Source organism: Pan paniscus, chromosome 6 (genome assembly GCF_029289425.2).
Source record: "Pan paniscus chromosome 6, NHGRI_mPanPan1-v2.0_pri, whole genome shotgun sequence".
Classification (NCBI taxonomy): domain Eukaryota; kingdom Metazoa; phylum Chordata; class Mammalia; order Primates; family Hominidae; genus Pan; species Pan paniscus.
The window spans coordinates 186192522-186212109 of record NC_073255.2 but is presented as its reverse complement, the minus strand read 5'-3'; the positions used below and the strand labels follow the sequence as shown (position 1 = coordinate 186212109).

Here is a 19588-nt window from a genome sequence, read left to right as displayed (position 1 = left end):
TGATTTATTAGTTTAAAAAGTTTTTAGTGAATTCCTTAGGATTTGCTATATATAAAATGATATTGTCTGTGCATAGGTATAGTTTTACTTCTTCTCCACTGTGAATGACTTTTATTTTTCTTGCTTATTGCCCTGGCTAGAATTTGCAGTAAAATGTTGAATAGAAATGGTAAGAGCAGACATCCTTGTTTTATTCCTGATCTTAGGAGGAAAGCATCCAGTCTTTCACCACTAAGTACAATGTTAGCTGTGGGATTTTCCAAAGATGCCCTTTATCAGGTTGAGGAAGTTTTCTTATTCCTAGTTTTTGAGTGTTTTTACCATGAAAGGCTGTTTGATTTTGCTAAATGCTTTTTCTGCATCTATTGAGATGATCATGTGATATTTTTGTTTTGTTGTATGTATATGATTTATTATATTGATTTTTTTATTATTTTTTAATTTAAAAATGTGTGGGTACACAGTAGGTGTATATATTCATGAGATACATGAGATATTGTGATACAGGCATTCAATGCACAATAATCACATCAGGGTAAATGGGATAAACATCACCTCAAGCATTTATCATTTCTTTGTGTTTCAAACAATCCAATTATACTCTTCTAGTTATTTTAAAGTGTACAACAAATTATTATTGATTGCAGTCTGTTGTACTATCAAATACTAGATCTTATTCATTCCATCTAACTATATTTTTGTATCCATTAACTATCCCACTCCCCCTGCCCCACTATCATTCCTAGCCTCGGTATCCATCACTTTACTCTCTGTCTCCATGAATTTAACGATTTTAAATTTTTTTAGGTCTCACAAATAATTGAGAACATGCAAAGTTTGTCTTTCTGTGCCTGGCTTATTTCACTTAACATATTGACCTCCAGTTCCATCTGAGTTGTTGCAAATGACAGGATCTCATTCTTTTTCATGGCTGAATAGTACTCCATTGTGTATACATGCCACATTTTCTTTATCCATTCATCTGATGATGGACACCTAGGTTGCTTCCAAATCTTGCCTATTGTGTATATTGCTGGGTCATATAGTAGTTCTATTTTTGGGTTCCTGAGAAACCTCCAAACTGTTCTCCATAGTGGTTGTACAAATGTGCCCTTTTCTCCACATCCTCAGAAGCATTTGTTATTGCCTGTCTTTTGCCTGTCCAAACTACAATGAGGTATTATCTTACCCCAGTTAAAATGGCTTATAGACATTTTAACTGGGGTAAGATAATACCTCATTGTAGTTTTGATTTTCATTTTTCTGATGATCAATGATGTTGAGCTGTATCTTTTCACATACCTGTTTGCCATTTGTATGTCTTCTTTAGAGAAATGACTATTCAGAACTTTTGCCCATTTTTCAATTGAATGATTAAATTTTTTAATTGAGTTGTTTTAGTTTCTTATAAATTTTGGTTATCGATCACTTGTTAGATGGGTAGTTTGCAGATGTTTTCTCCCATTCTGTGGGTTGTCTCTTCACTTGTTGATTTTTTCCTTTGCTGGCAGAAGCTTTTTAACCTGATGTGATCCCATTTGTCCATTTTTGCTTTGATTGCCTGTACTTGTGCAGTGTTACTTAAGATGTCTTTGCCCAGTCCAATGTTCTGGAGAGTTTCCTCAATGTTTTCTTATAGTAGTTGCATAGTTTAAGGTCTTAGAGTTAAGACTTTAATCCATTTTGATTTGATTCTTGTATATGGCAAAAGATAGGGGCCTAGTTTTGTTCTTCTGCATGTGGACATCCAGTTTTCCCAGCATCATTTACTAAAGAGACTGTTCTTTCCCTGATATATGTTCTTGGCACCTTTGTCAAAAAAGAGCTCACTGTAGATGTATGAATTTATTTCTGGGTTCTCTGTTCTGTTCCATTGGTCTGTGTGTCTGTTCTTATGCCAGTACCATGCTTTTTTGGTTACTATAGCACTATAGTATAATTTGAAGTCAGATAATATGATTCCTTTAGTTTTGTTCTTTTTGCTCAGGACAGCTTTGGCTATTCTGGGTCTTCTGTGGTTCCATATCAATTTTATAATTAATTTTTCTATTTCCATGAAGAATGTCATTGGTATTTGGTAGGGATTGCATTAAATTTGTAGATTGCTTTGGGTAGCATTGACATTTTAACAATATTGATTCTTTCAATCCATGAACATAGAATATCTTTCAACTTTTGTGTCTTTGTCCATTTCTTGTATCAATGTTTTAAATAGTTTTCATCATAGAGATCTTTCACTTCTTTAGTTAATGTTATTCCTAGATATTTTATTTTACTTGTAGCTATTGTAAATGAGATTACTTTCTTAATTTCTTTTTCAGATTGTTCACTGTTGGCATATAGAAATGCTACTAATTTTTGTATGTTGATTTTGTACCCTGCAACTTTACTGAATTTATCTGTTCTAATAGGTTTTGGTGGAGTCTTTAGGATTTTCAAAATGCGAGATCATATCATCTACAAATAAGGATAATTTGACTTCTTCCTTTCTAATTTGGATGCCCTTTATTTCTTTCTCTTGTGTGATTGCTCTAGCTAGGACTTCCAGTACTATTTGAATAACAGTGTGAAGGTGGGCATCCTTGTCTTGTTCCAGATCTTAGAGGAAAGGCTTTCAGATTTCCTCATTCAGTATGATACTAGCTGTGGGTGTGTTGCGTATGGCTTTTATGGTGTTGAGGTATGTTCCTTCTATACTCAGTTTTTTGAGGGATTTTATCACGAAGAGATGTTGAATTTATATCAAATGCTTTTTCAGCATCAATTGAAATGATCATATGTTTTTTGTCCTTCACTGTAGATATGATGTATCACATTGATTGATTTGCAATATGTTGAACCATCCTTGCATCCCTGAGATGAATCCCACTTGGTCATAATGAATGATTTATTTATTTATTTATTTATTTGAGATGGTGGTCACTTTGTTACCCAGGCAGTAGTGCAGTGGCATGACCTCTGCTCACTGCAAACTAGGCTTCCCAGGCTCAAGTGATTCTCCAGCCTCAGCATCCCAAGTAGTTGGGACTACAGGCATGTGCCACCAAAGCCCAGCTAATTTTTATGTTGTTTTAGAGACAGGGTTTCACCATGTTGCCCAGGCTGGTCTCCAACTCCTGAGCTTAAAGTGATCCACCGACCTTGGCCTCCCAAAGTGCTGGGATTACAGGCATAAGTCATTACGCCTGGCCTGAATGATCTTTCTAATGTGTTGTTGAATTCGATTTGCAGTATTTTGTTGAAGATTTTTTAAATCAATGTTCATCGGAGATCTTGGCCTGTAGTTTTCTTTCTTTTTTTTTTAATGTGCCTTTGATTTTGGTATCAGGGTAATTCTGGCCTCATAGAATTAGTTTGGATGTATTCCCTCCTCTATTTTTTTGAATAGTTTGAGCACGATTCATATTAATTCTTCTTTAAATGTTAGGTAAAATTCAGCAATGAAGCCATCAGGTCCTGAGATTTTTTTTCCTGGAAGATTTTATTACAGCTTCAATCTCGTTACTTATTATTGGTCTGTTCAGGTTTTGGATTTCTTCTTGGTTCAATCTTGGTATGTTGTATGTGTCTAGGAATTTATCCATTTCTTCTAGGTTTTCCAATTTATTGGCATATAGGGTTAGGTTAGGGTTAGGCTCATGTGAGCCTAAAGGCTCATAGTAGCCTTTATGATCCTTTGGAGTTCTACAGTATCAGTGGCAATGTCTCCTTTTTCATCTCTGAGTTTATTTATTTAGATCTTCCCTATTATTTTTCTTAGTGTTGACAACAGGCCCTCAAATCTGGCCATAAACTGGCCATAAACAAAATCTCTGCAGCACTGTGACATGTTCCTGATGGCCATGACACCCAAGCCGAAGGTTGTTGGTTTACCAGAATGAGGGCAAGGAACACCCGGCCCACCCAGAACAGAAAACCACTTAAGGCATTCTTAAACCACAAACAATAGCATGAGAAATCTGTGCCTTAAGGACATGTTCCTGCTGCAGATAACTAGCCAGAGACCATCCCTTTATTTCGGCCTATCCCTTTATTTCCCATAAGAAATGCTTTTAGTTAATCTATAATCTATAGAGACAATGCTTATCACTGGCTTGCTGTCAATAAATATGTGGGTAGATCTCTGTTCGAGGCTCTCAGCTCTGAAGGCTGTGAGACCCCTGATTTCCCACCCCACACTCTATATTTCTGTGTGTGCATCTTTAATTCCTCTAGAGCCACTGGGTTAGGGTCTCCACAACTGAGCTGGTCTCGGCAAGTGGTGCCCATATGTGGGGCTCGAACCCAGGTGGAAGAGTCACCAGAGCGATGGTTGGAGAACGTGGAACTAAGCTAGAGGACACCTGAGTACTCTTAAGCAATCCCTGTTGTGAGGAAGAAGGGGAGCTTGGGAGCATCAGGGTAACAATGGGACAAGTGTGGGCTCTGGTTCGTTCTACCTTGAAACCTTTCCACACTGATGATCAGGAAGAAGAAGAGTATAATTAAGTAACAGAGCAGATTTGTTTGCCAGCTAAAAGGTAAAGTGGCAAAGGAGGAAGAGGTTCATCCCTACCGTTCTGCACCCCCTCCTTATTTTGAAGAAAAAGAGTGGTGTGACCCTCCAGATCTTTCTTTTCCAGAGGACACTGGTTGAAAAGTAGTTGCCCCAGTGACTGTTCGAGCAGTGCCTCGAGCAACCGCTCTCAGTTCTATTGAGGCAGGAATTCAGCAAGCTAGAAGAGAGGGTGATATAGAGGCCTGGCAGTTCCCTGTTAGAATATACCCCCCAGATCAACAGGGAAATATTATAGCTACATTGAGCTTTTTCCTTTTAAATTACTCAAAGAATTTAAACAAGCTATTAATCAATATGGACCAGGTTCTCATTTTATAATGGGACTGTTAAAGAATGTTGGATGATTCCTACTGACTGGGATGCTCTTACTCGAGCTTGCCTAACTCCTTCCCAGTTCTTACAATTTAAAATTTGGTGGGTAGATGAGGCTTCCATTCAGGCTGCTCACAATGCCCAGGCCCAACCTCAAATTAATATAACTGCAGACCAACTTTTGGGGGTCAGTGGCTGGGCTGGTTTAGATGCACAAGTGGTTATGCAGGAGTGTGCATTTGAGCTTGGGAAAAAATCACTTCAGGTGGAGAACAATAGCCTTCCTTTAGTGCTATAAAACAGGGAACAAAAGAACCATATGCGGATTTTATAGCTCGGTTACAGGAGTCTCTTAAAAAGGTGATTGCAGATTTGGCTGCTCAGGATATAGTGTTGTGGTTATTAGCTTTTGATAGTGCTAATTCTGAGTGCCAGGCTGCTCTGCGACCTATTAGAGGGAAAGCACATTTAGTTGATTATACCAAGGTCTGTGATGGTATCAGAGGCAATCTGCATAAGGCTACTCTGCTAGCCCAGGCAATGGCAGGACTGAGAGTGGGTAAAGGAAATACTCTGTTTCCTGGAGCTTGTTTTAACTGTGGGAAGCATGGTCATACTAAAAAAGAATATAGAAAAAATCAGCAAGTCAGACCACCAGATAGGAGAAAAAAGAAAACTGCTGAGCCTGAAATATGTCCAAAATGTAAAAAAGGAAAACATTGGGCTAATCAGTGTCACTCTAAGTTTGATAAAGATGGGAATCTGATTTCTGGAAACGCCATGAGGGGCCCATCCCGATCCCCATTCCAAACTGGGGCATTTCTGGCTCAGGCCATTTCCTCACCCCTGTACAATGTCTGTCCCCCACCACAGCTGGTAGTGCCACAGTAGATTTATGCTGCACAAAAGCTGTGAGCCTTCTACCTGGGGAACCCCTGCAGAAGGTCCCAACAGGAGTCAGTGGACCCTTGCCAGCAGGGACGATAGGATTACTTCTAGGAAGGTCTAGTTTAAATTTAAAAGGAGTACAAATACAAACAGGAGTCGTTGATTCAGATTACAATGGGGAAATTCAAATTGTTATATCTGCTTCTGTTCCCTGGAAAGCAGAGCCAGGAAAGCGTATAGCACAGCTCCTAATTGTGCCATATGTGGAAATGGGGAAAATTGAAATTAAACAAACAGGAGGATTTGGAAGCACAAATAAACAAGGCAAAGCAGCTTATTGGGTGAATCAAATTACTGATAAATGTCCTACCTGTGAAATAACTATTCAGGGAAAGAAATTTAAAGGTTTGGTAGATACAGGAGCAGACATTTCAATCAATTCCACTGGCCATCTGCATGGTCAATTCAACCTGCTCAATTTAACATAGCTGGAGTTGGTAAAGCCCCTGAAGTATATCAAAGTAGTTATATTTTGCATTGTGAAGGGCCTGATGGACAACCTGGGACTGTTGAACCAATTCTAACTTCTGTACCTATAAATTTATGGGAAAGAGATTTATTACTACAACAATGGGAAGCACAAGTTCTAATTCCAGAGCAATTATACAGCCTTCAAAGTCAACATATGATGCATGAAATGGGGTATGTCCCCGGTATGGGACAAGGAAAACAATTTGCAAGGTTTGAAGGAACCACTTCAAGCGGAAAGACAAAGTTCCCACCAAGGTTTAGGATATTATTTTTGGTGGTGGCTATTGTTAAGCCTCCAGAACCTATACCTTTAAAATGGTTAACAGATAAGCCAATTTGGATAGAACAGTGGCCGCTAAGTAAAGAGAAACTGGAGGCTTTAGAGGACTTAGTTAATGAACAATTAGAAAAAGTGAGAGACAAGACTAGCTGGATTTCCTAGGCTGACTAAGAATTCTTGAGCCTAGCTGGGGAAGGTGACCGCACCTACCTTTAAACACAGGGCTTGTAACTCAGCTAACACCCGACCAATCAGGTAGTAAAGAGGGCTCACTAAAATACAAATTAGGCTAAAAGCAGGAGGTAAAGAAATAGTCAAATCATATATCGCCTGAGAGCACAGGGGGAGGGACAATGATTGGGATATAAACCCCAGGCATTCAAGCTTGGGGTGGCAAAACCCCATTTGGGGGCAACCCACTTTGGGAGCTGTGTTTTCACTCTATTAAATCTTGCAACTGCAAAAAAGAAAGAAAGAGAAAGAAAGGAAGGAAGACAGAAAGAAAAAGAAAAACACTGCATAGTGCCCTGATGATCCTTTGCAGTCCCAGTGAATGTTTGGCTTCAGCCTCGCTGTCATCACTCCCACAGTTCCTTGCCTTCATCTGCTACACCCTTTTAGATGATCGTCCTTTCCCTGCATCCTCAGGATCTGTGTGGTCTTTGGGTCTTATAGTAGAAATTTCCAGGGAAAAGGTCCACAGAGACAGAGATCCTGGTCCTAATACAGAGGATACTGGAGGCCTGAGCTTTGGGGCTCATACAGCCAGCCTTTGTGCCTGGCCCTGGCTCTTCCAGTTGTGTCGAGCTACTAGTTTGTGGCCTGCATGAGGCTGGGACCCCTCTGGTAAGGTGTTTTCCTTTTAAAGACAAGGACTAGTAAATGAGGAGCTGGAAGAAGAGCCGAAAGTTAAAAAAAATGTAGGACTAAGCCCAAAGTACCCCACTGTGCAGAGGATGAAAGTGAAGTGGAGAGAGAGTATGGGAAGTTTGTTAGAGAAAGTGAAATTTAGGAGACAAAGAGAGAGGAAGCTTCTGACTCTAAACAATTCTGCAAATGGTTGCCCCACACAGGGACTGAGGAGGAGGCTGCAGGATTCTAGGCAGGAAAGATTTCTGGAAGTCCTCTGATAGGTCCATGGGGAAGGACAGGGTAAATTCAAAGCCAGATAGAGGTCTGTCTGAATGAGGTCAGTTGCCAGTGGTTCACTGAAAATGATGAGAAATTACAATGTATATTAGATCCTTGGGTGTGGGAACATAGGTGAAACAATGTCAATCAGGAAAGTCTAAACAGTTGAGAGGGCACCTTTTGGGGGCAGAGCATCTGGCTGCATATCAAGTAGTTCCTGGTTCAAGATGGTGTCACTTGTTGGCCCTTCCTTTCACTCTGCCCACGTGTTTGCAATCACTGCGTCCTGTGTCATGTCCCAGTGACCACAGATTTCTCTGATTCTCCACTTCTCCACTTTTCCATGGATTGGATCCTGTCCACTTTTCCATGGATTGGATCCTGTCTTCTGGTCACTACTACCATCTGACACATCGTGGGATTCAGCAAATGGAGGAGAAGAGGAAAGAAGAGGAAAGGAAAAGGCAGTTCAACTCCTGCCTCAGAGTGTTCAGTGCAGAGGCCCTTTATCATGAATGTAGATTCTAGTCATGACTTGGTCATTAATCAGGTGCATTTTGTTTGGGCACAATTTTAATTACTATCAGTTTTTCCAGATCCGTACCATGGAAGGGAACAGTTTAAACCAGGAGCTTCAAACCATGTGTCAGAGTGGTATAGGAGGTTTGTTAGAATCATGTCATCCAAGTTCTCTTCCCAGAGAGTCTGGCTTAGGAGTCCTCAAGTGGGGCCCAATAACTTTTGCTTTTACCCAGCTCTGCCCAGACCAGCTTCACCTCCAAAGGGTCTGTTGAGCAACCAGTTCTTTGAGTCCTGCTTCTCTAGGTGAGTCTGAAGGATGTTCTGTCTGCAAACCTGTGATTTTAATAGAATTAAAGAAGGAAGAATGCTGGTTACAAGTAGAGCTGGCAGGCAGGTGTAAAATAGGAAAGGGGTATATGGTGACAGAGCAAGTATGCATCTCATGATGGTGACAGCCAGGGGTGTGGCCATACAGATTTATAGTGGTTAGTAGAGACAAGTAAGTGGGTGGGGGTATAGCTCAGGGGTAGAGCATTTGACTGCAGATCAAAAGGTCCCTGGTTCAAATCCAGGTGCCCCTTCTCTAGTTCACTTTTTTTTTTCTTTTTGAGATAGAGTCTCACTCTGTTGCCCAGGCTGGAGTGCAGTGGCGCGATCTCGGCTCACTGCAACCTCCTCTCCTGGGTTCAAGCGATTCTCCTGCTCCAGCCTCCTGAGTAGTTGGGATTACAGGCACGTACCACCATGCTCGGCCAATTTTTGTATTTTTAGTAGAGATGGAGTTTCACCATGTTGGCCAGGCTGGTCTCGAACTCCTGACCTCAGGTGATCCGCCCCCCTTCGCCCCCTCAAAATCATGAGATTACAGGCATGAGCCACCACACCTGGCCCCCTATTTCCTTTTCACTCACTGAACATGATAGGATGTTCTACTCTTAGCTTTTCTTCAACACATGGATCCATTCTGCAAAGCAGGAGAGAGAGGAGGCAGGTCAGGTCTTCACTAGAAAGCTCCCCCTGACACCTGAAACTCCAGAGAAACCCAGTTTCTTGAGAGCTAAATCAGTGCTCATAGGTCTGGGGTGAACTTTTTTTTTTTCTTGCATATCTCAACCCTCTTAATTTCATTTGGGGAATTCACAATTGTGTAACTCTTGGTGGAAGACAAGATCCTGTCTCTGGTTAAGGAAAACAATAAGATCAGATATTTCCTCCCCCCGATTGTTGGTGTGTGAGTCGGGGTTCTTCAGAGAAAATAGAACCAATAGGGTGCATGCGTGTGTGTGTGTGTGTGTTTGTGTGTGTGTGTGTTTGTGTGTGTGTGTGTGTATACGTAGAGATTTTAAGGAGTTGGATCATACAATTGTGGGAGCTAGGCAAGTCGATACAGGACATGGCAGCAGGCTGGACTTGCAGGAAAGAGTTGAGGTTGCAGCTCGAGTCCGAAGACAGCATGGGGGCAGAATTCCTTCTCAGGGGACAGCAGACATTTCTTCGTAAGTCCTTTATCTGATTGGATGAGGCCCACCCACAATTTGGAGGGTAATCTGCTTTACTCAAAGTCTATGGATTTAATGTTAATCACCTCTAAAAAATACTTTCACAGCAGCATCTAGATTGGTTTGGACAAATATCTGGGAACCATGGCCTAGCCAAGTTGACACATTTAAAAACTTTTTTTTTTTTTTTTGAGACAGGGTCCTGCTCTGTCACCCAGGCTGGAGTGCAGTGGCATGATCTCTGCTCACTGCAACCTCCGCCTCCTGGGGCTCAAGAAATCCTCCCACCCCAGCCTCCGGAGTAGCTGGGACCACAGGTGCACACCACCACGCCCAGCTAATTTTTGTATTTTTTGTAGAGATGGAGTTTCTCCATGTTGCCCAGGCTGGTCTCAAACTTCTGGGCTCAAGCAATCTGCACACCTCGGCCTTCCAAACTGTTGGAATTACAGGCATGAGCCACTGTGCCCTGCCAAGACATAAAATTAACCAGCACAATTGGTAATGGCTAATGTTTGGCCAACTATATGCCCCTAAACATTAGACTATGAATGTTGAGTAAATTGTACATAAAAGGCAGGGCGAATTTGGAATCCATTCTGGAGATGGCAGAGCTCTGGCAATGGCAGTAGGGCCAGAGGCTGCAGCCAGCATCCATCATGGAGACAGTGGTGGCTCCCTAGCCAGGGTGGGCTGAGGTCCTGCTTACTTGATGAGCCTGGCTCTGCAGGCTTCTCTGAAGTGCATGAGCTTCTTGCCATCCTGTCAGTGATGTCCCTGTCTCCACTCACCTTAGATGGCTTCTTCTTTAATCAAAGTGCCCTGGCTGGTACCAGGGATGTGTAAAAAGTGATTTCAGGGAAATGAAGGGAATGTGGATTGGGAATCTGGCCTCATTAAACTTGAAGGTAATGAAAATCTAGGTAGTTTGGGGGGATAGAAATCCAGAAGCCCATATCAGATTGTAGAAAAGTTGAGTAACTTTTGCCTGCAGTTCCCTCAGGGCCAATTTGTAGTTCCCAGATTGTAAGTGGCCTTTGGGCAGGGTGGCTGGTCCTACCAGTTTAAACAAAGCAAATAGTCAGCTCACCTGTCACCCTCTATGATCTGTTCCACGTAGACTGAAACACAGGCCTTTTTCTGTCTGTATCACAAAACTGTCTGATCTCTTGCCACCGAATAAGCGAAACAGCTGAAAATGAGAGCCAAGGCTGATCCCTGTGGGTGCCAAACTTTGATGTCCATGGAATTGGCAGCTTCCCTCACTCTCCCAGCTGAAAACAGGTCAGTGATTAAGAGAGTGGAACTTCAGGAATTGTAAGGTGGACTTATGGGAGCATTTGGAAGACTTGATTTATCCCAAATCACCAACTCTACCTAATGGCCAAGGCTGCCCCTTCTTCCTGCCTGAAAGCCAACCAGCCCAGAGGGAAGGGTTTTCACTGCAGGAGATCAATTTCCCCACCCCTCATTGTCTCTTGACCTACGGTGAGAGTAAGATCTCAGCTGAGCCTGGGCACCTGTTGCTGAGAGACGAAGATTCACACACCAAAATGATTTCCAACTGACTAATGTATGTCAGCAAAAACCTCAAGAACATGTGTAGATGTGGTTTCTTGGAGTATTTTATAAAGTAGAAAGAGTATAATTTTAAATGAGTCTGAATTTTTTTATTAGGAGGGTACCCAATTAAAATTCTATTTAAAACACCATAGCTGGAGCAGCTGGGATAAACCTGTTTGCTCAATTGGTGGACCTAAGCGTGGATTCACAGGAGGCCAATTCTAAATGCATTTGAGATACTAGGGATTTCTTGCTATAATGTAGAAAGAATCCATAGACTTCAGGGGGTAGGTAAGCTGGAGTGGATTTATCACATGTAACTTGCCCTGGCTTGAAAAATACATAGATGTGTGGCACTTCTACATTCTTTTTTTTTTGGGACGGAGTCTCACTCTGTTGCCCAGGCTGGAGTGCAGTGGCACAATCTTGGCTCACTGCAAGCTCCGCCTCCTGGGTTCATGCCATTCTCCTGCCTCAGCCTCCTAAGTAGCTAAGACTACAGGCGCCCGCTACCACGCCCGGCTAATTTTTTGTATTTTTAGTAGAGACGGGGTTTCATCATGTTAGCCAGGATGGTCTCGATCTCCTGACCTCGTGATCTGCCCGCCTCGGCCTCCCAAAGTGCTGGGATTACAGGCATGAGCCACCACACCTGGCAGCACTTCTACATTCTTGAAAATAATTTTGGTAGCCATTCTGTGTGGACAGAGATGCTAGTGAGAGGGATGATAGTGGAAAGGGAGCCCCTGATTTCAGTGGGGCTGGGAGGATCCTAGGGTGTCAGAGGCCAAGCACTGTGATACTTCAGCCCAAAGTGAAGTTTGGGTGTTATTCTGTGGTCTGTGCCATACAGGTCTTGGCTGTGACTCATCAGTGGTGAGGATTTTAGGCCTGAGAATGGGGAGCCCATCGTGGTCCCCTGGATGCATAGACCTGAACTACCACCATAGCTGGCACAATGGAGGTTCCTGGCCTCTGACCCATTCCCCAGGTCTGAATCTGCTCAAAGAACCTGCCTCCTCTGATGGCGAGAAAGCCAAGCTTGAGAAAAGTACTCTGCCAAAATACCCACTCATTAACAGTGAATCCTTCTGCCTGATTTCCCATAATAGTCCCTTCAGACATTTGGCTGGAAACTGCACTGAGGAGTGGGAAATATCCACATAATTTGGGATTATTGGTGGCTCTGCTGCATCTGTGTAGCTCCTGGAGATCCAGTAATTTGAGTAACATCAGAATATCCCAGAAAAGACCACATCCTGCACCTTGCCCTGGTTGCCACCACCATCAGAGGGGGCTCGAGAGACCACAGTTACTACCCATGGTGTGCTGCTCCCACCCGAAAGGCTTTGTATAGGGCCTAGGGCAAGAGAAACCCCTCCAGCTGGTGGCAGGGGCAGTGCAAGCAGCCCTGCCACCTGGCTGTTCTGACACAGCTGGTCTTGGGTGCATGGAGGGTCTCCGGCAGATGGAGATGCTGTCTGACATCTCCAGCGAGCTTGGGTAGGGGAATTCGTCACTCAGACTTTGGTAATCAAGTGAGTGAAACACAGAAATGAAAAGAGTTTAGAGTTTATTTTGCTGGTGCAGTAGCTCTGGCATGGATCCAGTATGGAGTCACTCTCTTTTTTCCCCTACACCTTAATGCTCAGAACAGTGTGAAGTCTCTCTTCACAGCCCGTTGTGCTGGTGTGACTCTGACTAAAGCCTGGCTGCCAAGTGCCTCTGGGATCCTGCCCAACTCCTAAGCCTCTTGTTCCAGGCTTTCTTTCAGTGTTAGGAACTGCCTGACAACAGTCACCTTGTCTGTTTCAGGTAGTCAAAGCTAGCTTCTGGTTTTGTACCCAAATTTTCTTTTTTTTTCTTTCTTTCTTTTTTTTTTTTTTTTTTTTTTTTTGAGACAGAATCTCGCTCTGTCGCCCAGCCTGGAATGCAGTGGCACGATCTCGGCTCACTGCAAGCTCCGCTTCCAGGGTTCACACCATTCTCCTGCCTCAGCCTCCTGAGTACTCTGGGACTACAGGTGCCTGCAACCATGCCCGGCTAATTTTTTGTATTTTTAGTAGAGACAGGGTTTCACCATGTTAGGCAGGATGGTCTCAATCTCCTGACCTCGTGATCCACCCACCTTGGCCTCCCAAAGTGCTGGGATTACAGGCGTGAGCCACCGCACCTGGCTGTGTACCCAGATTTTCTACCTGCTACATAAGTTGGTGTTAGGAGTGGGTTTCAGGCAACAGACCATTATGAAAATGGTATTGATTATCCAGACTGGCTGAGGCTAAATTTGGAGGCAATCCAGTTAATCTTTGGGCCTCGGAATATGGTATAACCTATAGCCCACACTGGCAAAATAACTAAGAAAATTACTGCTAGTGGTCATCTAGAATGAAGTGCCCACTAGGGACCAGGCTTCCAGATACACATTTGCTTCTTGTTATTGAAATGGAAGCTGGCAGTGTAGCTGATGTTCTGGGATAGCTTAGAGAAAGAAACAACAAAAAGTCCAATGAAAAGAACCAAAATCTCTCCTTTCTAGCAGCCATGAGGCTTAGCAGAGAGCCAAAGGCAGTGTTTGATTCTGCAAGATTGCTCAATTACAGCCTTCCTAGTGTGAACATCTAGGACTCTGGGCCGGGTGCGGTGGCTCATGCCTGTAATCCCAGCACTTTAGGAGGCCAAGGTGGATCCTTGAGGTCAGGAGTTTGAGATTAGCCTGAACAACATGGTGAAACTCTGTTTCTAGTAAAAATACAAAAATTAGCTGAGTGTGGTGATGGACACCTGTAATCTCAGCTATTCAGGAGGTTGAGGCAGGAGAATTGCTTGACCCCAGGAGGCAGAGGTTGCAGGGAGCCGAGATCATGCCATTGCACTCCAGCCTGGGTGACAGAGCAAGACTCTGTCTCAAATTAATTATTTAATTAGTTAAAAAGAAGAACATCTAGGGCTTTGATCTGGAAAGAGTGAGACCCCCCAGGAATGATCACGGGGATCCATGGAAGATTTGTAGAACCCAAACTATACCTAACATGAAGTCTTCTGCACCTCCTCTGCCAGCTAAAGACAGCCCTGCTTCTCCTGCTGCCCCTGTTCCAGCGCTGCTCCGCCTCTTACCTCACCACACCCTCTGTTTTTCTTTTGATCTATAATTTGAGAAAATCTTAGCATACCAACAGAGTCAATTACAAAGTCACACCTTGAAGGTAGAGGCTTCAACACAAAAATAATCACGACTATTCTGATTTATAGCACCAAAAATCTGGGGAATGCGTGCAGAAGTGATTTCTCGACAGCACTTGTCTAAGGAGGGTGGAAACAGTTAAATTCTACTGCATTTAGTGCTCTTGAATTCTGCATTTGATGTCTTACTTGGAGCAGCTGGGGATTATTTTATTATTTGCTCAACTTGCTGATTAAAAATCAGAAATCAAAATTGTTCAAAGACAGATGAAATTGAGATGCCAGCAAACCCCTGAACAGTAACTCTAGACTTTTTTTTTTTTTTTTTTTTTTTGAGAGGGAGTCTTACTCTGTCACCCAGGCTGGAGTGCAGTGGCGCGATCTCGGCTCACTACAACCTCTGCCTCCCAGGTTGAAGCGATTCTCCTGCCTCAGCCTCCCAAGTAGCTGGGACTACAGGCGCACACTACCACGCCTGGCTAATTTTTGTATTTTTTAGTAGAGGCAGGGTTTCACCCTATTGGCCAGGCTGGTCTCCAATTCCTGACCTCGTGATTCGTCTGCCTCATCCTCCTAAAGTGTTGGGATTACAGCCAGTGAGCCACTATGCCTAGCCAACTCTAGAGTTGAAGAGACTGGAAAGGTCAAATGTACTAAATTCATGTGACATGCCGTCACTCCCAGCCCCATAGCTTCCACCAACACAATGGTTAGGAGAAAACCCCTTCAATACATTATTTAGAAGCACTTTATTTACTGGAGCTCTGGCATCTTTGAAAACCATTTTAATTGCATGTCTTTGTCAACCAGTGACAGACGCTATAGCTAAAATGAATTCTCTACTTCAAATTGAGGATGAAGGGGAAGAGGCTAGAAGTTGCCCTTGACCACCACATATTGGGTGGCAGTGGCTGCCTTCATAGCTTGCAGAGCCACACACAGTGTCCATTCAAATGGTCTTCTCATGGAGTTCTCAGCACCTACACAGAATGTGTGTCTATGCAGCTTTTTTTTTTTTTTGAGACGGAGTCTTGCTCTGTCACCCAGGCTGGAGTGCAGGGGCGCGATCTCCGCTTACGCAAGCTCTGCCTCCCGGGTTCACGTGATTCTCCTGCCTTAGCCTCCCGAGTAGCTGGGACTACAGGCGCCTGCCACAGCGCCCGGCTAATTTTTTGTATTTTTAGTAAAGACGGGGTTTCACCGTGTTAGCCAGGATGGTCTGGATCTCCTGACCTCGTGATCCGCCCGCCTCGGCCTCCCAAAGTGCTGGGATTACAGGCGTGAGCCACCACGCCCGGCGCAGCTTTTTTCGTTTTTACAAAGAGCACTACAATGACCAACCATGTATGTACATTTTTGCACACTCATATGAGACAAAGCAAATGCAGATATTTAAACATTTTTATTGCCAAGCAGCCTTCCAGAAAAGATACCCCAATTGCAATTCATCCCAGCAGCCCCGTATGAAAGTACCTACCACCTTTTAAAGAATTACAATAATTTTGATATAAAAGGAAGATAAATTCAGGGATATGCCTGCTGTTAAATTCAAAATTCTTACAGAACACGACAGGGGACACTGCTAAGGGAGAAAGGCAGCTCCCAACAGAAAGGGAGCTGACGGGACAGCACCAAGGAGCTGGGCCTGGGTCAACCCTGTGGCAGCAAGCACTTCAGTCCTCTGCCCAGGGCTGTGCATTTTAAGTTTGGAAGAATAGAAACAGACCTCTGAACAGGAGTTATTTTGCTGGTGTGATTATAGGAGTATTTGTTTTCTTCCTGATTTTTATTTGTGTTTCCTAAATGTTCTATGTATTTTTAAGTCAACAAGCATTTGTTGAGAATCTATAATGTACTCAAGAAGAGGCCAGGAGGTACTGACATGAGATTTTCAAGAAAACTAGTATTTTTTCTTTTCTTCTTTCTGTCTTCTTTTCTTTTTCTTTTTTCTTTCTCTCTCCCTTTCTTCTTTCTTTCTCTTTTTCTCTTCTTTCTTTCATCTTTTCTTTCTCTCTCCTCTCTTCTTTCTTTTTCTTTCTCTGTCTCTCACTCTTTCTTTCTTTCTCACATGGAACTTGTCTGTGTAATAAGAATTATTGAATCCATTCCTAACAGATCTTTGCCACATCATCAGTACTGGGGTGGCTGAGATCCTGGCATCCATCAGGCGTCTTAGGTGCTCGGATGGTCTGGCAGTGGCATGCCTCACTACAGGTTTGCCTGACAGAGAAAAGGTGCACACTCTTCAGTGTGGTCTGTCCTGCTGCCAGGGAGGCCAGGGCTTGGGCAGGACAAAGAGAGAGTCCTTAGTCCTAGTTCAGAGGCCCTTAGGGCCTGGTCTTTAAGTCCTCCAGATATCCAGGCTTGGTGCCTCCCCAGCCGTGCTGACCTGCCAGTGTGGGGCCTCCTGTGAGAGATGGGGCTGCATCTTGGCCTAGCATGGAGATGGCAGCCTTTCTGGACAAATGTCTCCCACAGTGTCAAGCAAGTCTCTGCAGACCCTGCCAAGTCTTGGCCATAGGATGAGGGAAAAAGACCGCAGAGGAGTATATGGTAGAGAAACCCAAAAGCGCATCCAGTGGTCCTGGGGTGAGGGAAGTGGTGGTGACCCCAGATGGGTACTGAGGGAGGGAAACCTTAGGTCAGGGCGGAGGAGACTTCTGGAGTTCACAAGAAGCACAGGACAGGGTGAGCTCATGGCCCAAAGAGGCAGTGTGTAGTGAGATCAATCTGCTGGGTGCCAGGGGTAGACTAAGAGCAGCAAATGGAAGTTACAATGTGCTGGAGTCTGTGGGTGAGGCCACAGTGGTCAATATGCTAAACCTAAGTTACAGCAGAGAGAAAGTGTAGCTCAGGAGTAGAGTATTTGACTCAGATCAAGAGGTCCCTGGCTCAAATCCAGCTGTCCCCTAGCTCTTATGCTTTTATCCCCTGAGCCAGCTGTTGTTCTGAAAACTTAGGAGGAAGGCAACGGGCGCTGCCACCCAGCCCTCTGGTGCTGACTCTGTCCCTCTCTTGTGGCTTGAGGTGGATGTTTGTATTATTATATGACTTTAGGAACCCAAAATAATGTGAGTCTTGGGGGAAAGCATAGCTCTGCAACATGCTACATCAAATAGGTGTGCCAAATACTCCCGCCTCGACCTCAGGTGGTAAGGGCCTGCTCAGATGTTGAATGTGGACTGGACGATGTGCAGGGCAGGGCTGATAAACTGCATCCCAAGATGGCAGAGCTCTGGCCTAGCAGCAGGGCTAGCAGCTGCATCCAGCATCCGGCGGGGCTGCAGTGACCCCTGGCCAGCACACTCTCTGCTGTGACCTTGCCGTGATCCTAGGTTCACACATTCCCATCAGTGCTGTGAGCTCCTGGTACTGTCAGCGATGGTTTCATCTGTTTCCATTAGACAAAGTCAGGTTCTAGTTTTGTGCCTGTGTCTGTGCCTAGAACAGAAATTGGTACCAGGTGTGATTTGCAAGCAAGAGATCCTCAGAGAAATGGGTATGTGGGAGGACACTGGAGTTGCCAGATCTAGTTGTACTGAAGTCAATAAAAATCCAACTGGTTCTTCCTGGATGGGAATCCAGCAGACCAGGGCTCACAACAGCGGAAGAGCTACATACACTGGTGCCTGTGATTGGCTGCAATGGAGCCCATTGAGGGCAAGAGATCCAGCTGCCATAAAACAGGAGAAGCTACAGGTAGGGAGCCGATTCTAATGCATGGAGAACTACTAGGCTAGAGCAAAGGCCCAGCTTCTCCATGCAATGCGCAGAAGGGTTCCTAGAGCTTCCAGCATTATGCTGAGAGAATCTTCTCTGAGGCTCCCGTGTGTCATAGCAGAAGACCAGAGGCAAAATTGGATCTTGCAGTTGCTGCATTCAGTTAAATGCACAGCCTCCCTGGGCTCTCATGTGAAGGCTGGGGCATTTTTCAGGAAAGAACACCAATCCAAGAACTGTAGAGAGAATTTACGAGAAGATGTGGAGAATTCACAACAAACATCCAAACAAACTCCAAACTCTGCCAAATCTCCATGACAGCAAAAGCAGCCTCCTCTCCCAGCTGATGAAGTGTCTCATAGAACTCCCAGCAGCCCTGGCTGCTGCCCACCAAGTGCCAAAGCTGCCCACTCACTGTAGTAACAGAAAATATCTAGGGGCTTTCCCACCAATCGGGACCCCTGTGCCACAAGTCTGGAATCTACGTGGCCTTTGACTACAGCAAGGGACAGCACCACGTGTCCCTGTGGATGTGTCTTGCCAGGGAAGGTGCCTGGTTTGCCTGTGTTCTCACGTGCCTGGGGCCGTGGCTCAGCCACTGGAGGGAGGGATTCCTCATCCCAGTTCAGAAGCCCCTTTGGGCCTGGGCTTTGGACCCCCAGACAGACAGGCTTACGCCCAATCCCTATCCCTCATATGTGCTGACCTGCTGAGTGACACCTTCTGAGATAACTGGGCTGCTCACCAGGAGGGCAGCTTCCACCTCCCCTAGGGTCAGCCCTGCAGTCCAAGGCCTTGAATTTGGCCTTGGGATAAAAGAGGAGGAAAAGGTAGAAAATAGAAAAAAAGGGCCAGGGGGGTGGCTCGCGTCTGTAATCCCAGCACTTTGGGAGGCCGAGGCGGGCGGATCACCTGAGGTCAGGAGTTTGAGACCAGCCCGGCCAACATGGCAAAACCCCGTCTCTACTAAAAATACAAAAATTAGCCGGGCGTGGTGGCGCATGCTTGTAATCTCAGCTACTTGGGAGGCTAAGGCAGGAGAATAGCTTGAGCCCAGGAGGTGGAGGTTGCAGTGAACAGAGATCGTGCCATTGCACTCCATCCTGGGCTACAGAATGAGCTCCATCAAAAAAAAAAGAAAGGAAAAAAAAAAAAAAGAAAAGAAGCAAAATCCAGCCGTTGTCTAAAGGGTGAGGGTGAGGGTGGGGTGGATGGGGTTGATTTTAGAATAAATGTCCATGAGGAAGAGGCAAAGGAAGGAGAGATGTAGTGGATGATCATTCCAGCAAGAAGTGATGTCAAAGCTTACGCACTCAGCTTGAGACAGAAGGAGGAGAACGGACCACACAGTACAGAGGAGGCTCTGGGACTCAAATGAGGGGTCAGTGGGAGAGGGATAGA

General features: G+C 44.5%; 1 protein-coding gene and 1 non-coding gene across 2 annotated transcripts in view; both read left to right on the top strand.

The window, feature by feature from the left end:
• Nucleotides 1-19588, top strand: part of LOC103786425 (zinc finger protein 746) — a 134864-nt gene that overhangs the window by 58368 nt on the left and 56908 nt on the right. The window lies entirely within an intron of this gene.
• On the top strand, nucleotides 8732-8803 carry TRNAC-GCA (transfer RNA cysteine (anticodon GCA)). The gene has a single exon. It is a non-coding gene; the product is annotated as a tRNA-Cys (tRNA).